General features: G+C 38.0%; 1 pseudogene; it reads right to left on the bottom strand.

Moving 5' to 3' along the window:
* Positions 1 to 5,088: 5,088 nt before the first annotated feature.
* Positions 5,089 to 5,830, bottom strand: LOC109564422 (profilin-1 pseudogene; annotated as a pseudogene).
* Positions 5,831 to 6,173: the final 343 nt, after the last annotated feature.

Raw genomic sequence — 6,173 nt, 5'->3', positions numbered from 1 at the left:
CACTGTATATTCAGAATGTGAAACAATACTGTAGTAAGTTCTATAATACAAAGTGGTAATAAAATGTTTAAGAGAGAAGCTTAATTCCAAATGGGAGGTTTTAGAAATGATTCATGGAGATGTAACTTTTCATATTTACTTCCCTTATGTTTCTTGATACTGGGAGAATTCAAAGGGCATTCTAGTAGAACCCAGCTTGGAAGGAAGGTCTGAGCAGGGAAATTACAAAGCCCCAAAAGATTGACAGATAGTCCCACTGAATTTAGGAGGAGGTCCTTCCTGTGTTTCAAGCACATAGAGATGTTGATACCATTAGGCTTCAAGAAAGCCTTAAGGTTTGATTGGTTAGCACGACTTGTGGGTGAGAAGCCTACTTACTTACTCCAGTGTGAGTAACCTCAGTACCAGTTTCTTTTCACACCTTGGCATTGACAAAAATGAGATGCATTAACTGAAGTAGAGGTTGGAATCAAATATTGGAACTTCTGACTGCTAGGATAAGCAGTTCACAATTTATCTTGTGAAAGAAGGAATCATGCAGATATTTTAAGTAAAAGTTTGATATGATTAAGTGGTAATTTTAGATTAATTTGTAAGTAATGTGGGAGACAAACCAAAATGGGGAAATATGTTTACCAGAGAATTTGGGGGGAGCAGAATTGCCAAAAGTTTGATGGAAGTATTGATCTGATGGAATAATAGGAAAAGATATTCCAGAGATATTATTTTTAAACAACTGGATTGCACATAATATCTGGAAATATGTAAAAAATATGCAATAAAATACAAATAAACATTTAGAATCACTTTAACTTTTATTTTTTTTTTAATTTTATTTTTAAACTTTACAATATTGTATTGGTTTTGCCAAATATAGAAATGAATCTGCCACAGGTACACATGTGTTCCCCATCCTGAACCCTGCTCCCTCCTTCCTCCCCATACTATCCCTCTGGGTCACCTCAGTGCTCCAGCCCCAAGCATCGAGTATCGTGCATCGAACCTGGACTGGCGACTCGTTTCATACATGATATTATACATATTTCACTGCCATTCTCCCAAATCATCCCACCCTCTCCCTCTCCCACAGAGTCCAAAAGACTGTTCTATACATCAGTGTCTCTTTTGCTGTCTTGTACACAGGGTTATTGTTACCATCTTTCTAAATTCCATATATATGCATTAGTATACTGTATTGGTATTTTTCCTTCTGGCTTACTTCATTCACTCTGTATAATAGGCTCCAGTTTCATCTACCTCATTAGAACTGATTCAAATGTATTCTTTTTAATGGCTGAGTAATACTCCATTGTGTATATGTACCACAGCTTTCTTATCCATTCATCTGCTGATGGACATCTAGGTTGCTTCCATGTCCTGGCTATTATAAACAGTGCTGCGATGAACATTGGGGTACATGTGTCTCTTTCCCTTTTGGTTTCCTCAGTGTGTATGCCCAGCAGTGGGATTGTTGGATCATCAGGCAGTTCTATTTCCAGTTTTTTAAGGAATCTCCACACTATTCTCCATAGTGGCTGTACTAGTTTGCATTCCCGCCAACAGTGTAAGAGGGTTCCCTTTTCTCCACACCCTCTCCAGCATTTATTGCTTGTAGACTTTTGGATCGCAGCCATTCTGACTGGCGTGAAATGGTACCTCATAGTGGTTTTGATTTGCATTTCTCTGATAATGAGTGATATTGAGCATCTTTTCATGTGTTTGTTAGCCATCTGTATGTCTTCTTTGGAGAAATGTCTATTTAGTTCTTTGGCCTACTTTTTGATTGGGTCATTTATTTTTCTGGAGTTGAGCTGTAGGAGTTGCTTGTATATTTTTGAGATTAGTTGTTTGTCAGTTGCTTCATTTGCTATTATTTTCTCCCATTCTGAAGTATGCCTTTCACCTTGCTAATAGTTTCCTTTGTTGTGCAGAAGGTTTTAAGTTTAATTAGGTCCCATTTGTTTATTTTTGCTTTTATTTCCAATAGTCTGGGAGGTGGGCCATAGAGGATCCTGCTGCGATGTATGTCAGAGTGTTTTGCCTATGTTCTCCTCTAGGAGTTTTATAGTTTCTGGTCTTACGTTTAGATCTTTAATCCATTTTGAGTTTATTTTTGTGTATAGTGTTAGAAAGTGCTCTAGTTTCATTCTTTTACAAGTGGTTGACCAGTTTTCCCAGCACCACTTGTTAAAGAGATTGTCTTTAATCCATTGTATATTCTTGCCTCCTTTGTCAAAGATAAGGTGTCCATATGTGTGTGGATTTATCTCTGGGCTTTCTATTTTGTTCCATTGATCTATATTTCTGTCTTTGTGCCAGTACCATACTGTCTTGATGACTGAGGCTTTGTAGTAGAGCCTGAAGTCAGGTAGGTTGACCACTTTAACTTTTAAATTAATTTCTACAACAGTAGCCCTTGAAACAGTTCTTTTTTTTTTTTTTTAAGTATACACATTTAAGATGAAAAACACTCTCCTCTAAAAATGTAGTCATTTGCAGAAGGTCAAATAGTAAATCAGTTTAAAATAAAGGGAAGTACCTAAAAACCTATGTATCCTAACTCTTCTGTATATTTTTGATATCTCTTTTTTAAAATCATGTTTTATTTTTTGGGAGACAAAACCTGCAAAATCTTTACTGATTATTTCAGTATAATCTTAGACCTCACTTGCAAATTTTCATAGTAATATAAGAAACTTCTATAATTTTTAATAGTAGGAGCACCCAGTTAAACAAAAACAGCTCAAAAAATATATGTTATATTTCTGTTAGAAACATATTTTGCCTTTGTCCTAGTCAATTATGTATTTCCCTATGAGCATAGTACAAAACCTTAATTTTCAAAGAAGTTTTGTTCCCCCCAAGGAAGAAAAGACATTTATTAAAATACGAAATTTGGAAAATGCTATTCTTAAAACAAAGTGCCTCCTCTAACTACAGTTTATTATCTTCACCCTAATTCCCAAATGCCAGGAATAGCCACATGACTTTAATACATTAGCTCTGTTGCTGATGATATCTTTCAGAAATAGTGTTTCTACCTCAGTTTTTACAACATTACTTCACTTACTATTGATATTTTTTATTGCTCTTGGTGACTACATTCATATGTTTTTATATCAGGATCACTAAATAATATACTTTCCACTTAAAAACTTTGCACCTAAGCAGTAAAATTTCCTGTCTGTATTGAAAAAGCCAAGCTTTATCTTTAGAGTCTTCTGTAGACTTCAAAACAGGGTTTTCAGAAATTCTATTGCAGAGGAAATCTTCCTGCAGAAACCATTCCTTGTGAAGGAACTGGTAGTTGTGCAGTGATCTGAAAGTTTTATGTTGTTCGAAAATAAAATATGTAACCATATTTTCTAGGGACTGTTCTTTGTCAGAATGCCTTAAATCTTTGTTGCAAAAACTTTGAGAACTTTCAACTATGAATGTAAATTCCTGGTTTAGAAATATAAACTCTGAAAGTATTTAAAAATAAATTTTCATGCTCAGTGAACTCAGTGGTGTGGTGGTTTAGTCACTTAAAAATATCATTGTTTTAGCTAAGAATTCACACAATTTTAACAAAAACAATATTTGACGTAGTTGATCCATCTGTTTTATATATATATGTAAAATAAAATTTAATGCAATTTCATTTGAAAGTAATTAAAGACAATTGGCTGAGAATACTGCTTTTTTTTTTTTTTCCCCTACCATAAACTGAGAAATGCCATATCTATCTTTGGCTAAAAGGTCTAAGGTTGATCAGAAACAAATACCTTTTTTTAAGCTATGCAGATAACAGGTATCTTATGAGAAATACAAATGTAACTTTATATATTTTTTGTTTCTTGTTGTTTAGATACTTCACCTTCAAATTCCTGATCACAAGCTTAGAAGATAGTTTTATGTTTACCAAAGGTGAAAGGTAGGGTGGAGGAGTGGGGGATAAATTAGGAGTTTGGAATTAACATACATATACCACTATATATAAAATAATTAACAAAGACCTACTATGTAGACCTACTGTGCAGATGTTGACTGCAGCCATGAAACTAAAAGACACTTATTCCTTGCAAGAAAAGTTATGACCAACCTAGACGGCATATTTAAAAGCAGAGACATTACTTTGCCAACAAAGGTCTGTCTAGTCAAGGATATGGTTTTTCCAGTAGTCATGTATGGATACAAGAGTTGGACTATTAAGAAAGCTGAGCACCAAAGAATTTATGCCTTTGAACTGTGGTGTTGGAGAAGACTCTTGAGAGTCCATTGGACTGCAAGGAGATCCAACCAGTCCATCCTAAAGATCAGACCTGGGTGTTCATTGGAAGGACCGATGTTGAAGCTGAAACTCCAATAATTTGGCCGTCTGATGCAAAGAACTGACTCATTTGAAAAGACCCAGATGCTTGGAAAGTTTGAAGGCAGGAGGAAAAGGGGACAAGAGAGGATGAGATGGTTGGATGGCATTAACAACTCAATGGACATGAGTTTGAGTAAACTCTGGGAGTTGGTGATGGACAGGGAGGCCTGGTGTGCTGCAGTCCATGGGGTGGCAAAGAGTCAGACACAACTGAGCAACTGAACTGAACTATGTAGAACAGGGAACTCTATTCAATAATCTACAATAACCTATATGTGGAAAGAATCTGAAAAATAATAGATACCTACATGACAGAATCACTTTGCTATATGCTTGAAACCAACACAACACTATAGTAAATCATCTATACTCCCAATTTTACTAAGAATGAAAAAAAGAAATCCTGATCAAATTTTGGGAGGTGAACATTTATTTCTGAGATTAAAAACAAATCAAAAGAATACTGAAAATGATTATATATATATATATATATATACACACACACATATATGTGTATATATATACACTCATACACACACACACACATATATATATATACAAAATTCATATATGTGTGTGTGTGTGTGTATATATATATATATATATATACTGGAATGTAATTATTTAATAAATTAATAAATTAATTGTTTAATAAATTAAACAATTATATTCCTCTGTGTGTGTGTATGAGTGTGTGTGTGTGTAGGCTTCCCTGGTGGCTAAGTGGTAAAGAATTTTTTTTTTTGTTAGTAGAATCTTTTTTATTCAGAAAAAAAACCCCCAAAAACAAAAAAGTTTTCCAACCACACACAGGAGGGGTATGGGTTGTGGGCAGGGGGTGTCTGTCCATCCAGCCCAGGGCCCCCAGCCCATGTGGTTTTGGCAGCAATAAGGGGTGTGGGGTAATGGCCCAAAAAATAAAAATGGTGTATGTATGTGTGTGGGAAGGAGAGGGGTGCAGAAGCAGTGGGGAGTGGTGAGGGGAGGGCCAGACGAGGTCAGTACTGGGAACGCCGCAGGTGAGAAGCCATTTCATAACATTTCTTGTTGATCATACCGCCATGGACACCTTCTTTGCCCATCAGCAGGACTAGCGTCTTGGCAGTCATGGTGACCGTGATATTGAAGGTTGGGGCTCCACCAGTGCTCTTGGTACGAAGATCCATGGTAAATTCTCCATCCTGCAGCAGTGAGTCCCGGATCACAGAACATTTCTGGCCCCCAAGTGTTAGCCCGTTCAGGAAAAAACTTGACCGGTCTTTGCCAACCAGGATACCGACCTCAGCAGGCGTGATGTTGACGAAGGTCTTGCCGGGGACGGCGGCCCAGACGGAGGGTGAGTCCTTATAGCCCACGATGGCTGTGTCCTGACAGGTCCCGTCCGCCATGAGGTTGTCGATGTAGGCGTTCCACCCAGCCATGGCGCTGCTTTTGGGGCTGCTCTCGGGGCTGCTGCTGGAGCCGTGGGCTGGGCTCGGGCTCTGCCAGGGGGCAGGAACGGCGGGCAGCGGCGGGGCGCGTGCGCCCGCGTCTGCGCCCGGGCTGGGAAGGCAGTGGTAAAGAATTTGACAGCTAATGCAGGAGATGTGGGTTCAATTCCTGGGTCAGGAAGATCACCTGGAGAAGGGAATGGCAAACCACTTCAGTATTCTTGCCTTGAGAACCCCATGAACAGTATGAAAAGGCAAAATGATAGCGCACTGAAAGAGGAACTCCCCAGATCAGTAGTGGTCCAATATGCTACTGGAGATCAGTGGAGAAATAATTCCAGAAAGAATGAAGGGATGGAGCCAAAGCAAAAACAATACCCAGTTGTGGA

Source organism: Bos indicus, chromosome 1, assembly GCF_029378745.1.
Source record: "Bos indicus isolate NIAB-ARS_2022 breed Sahiwal x Tharparkar chromosome 1, NIAB-ARS_B.indTharparkar_mat_pri_1.0, whole genome shotgun sequence".
NCBI lineage: Eukaryota > Metazoa > Chordata > Mammalia > Artiodactyla > Bovidae > Bos > Bos indicus.
This window is presented reverse-complemented; position numbering and strand designations above follow the sequence as displayed.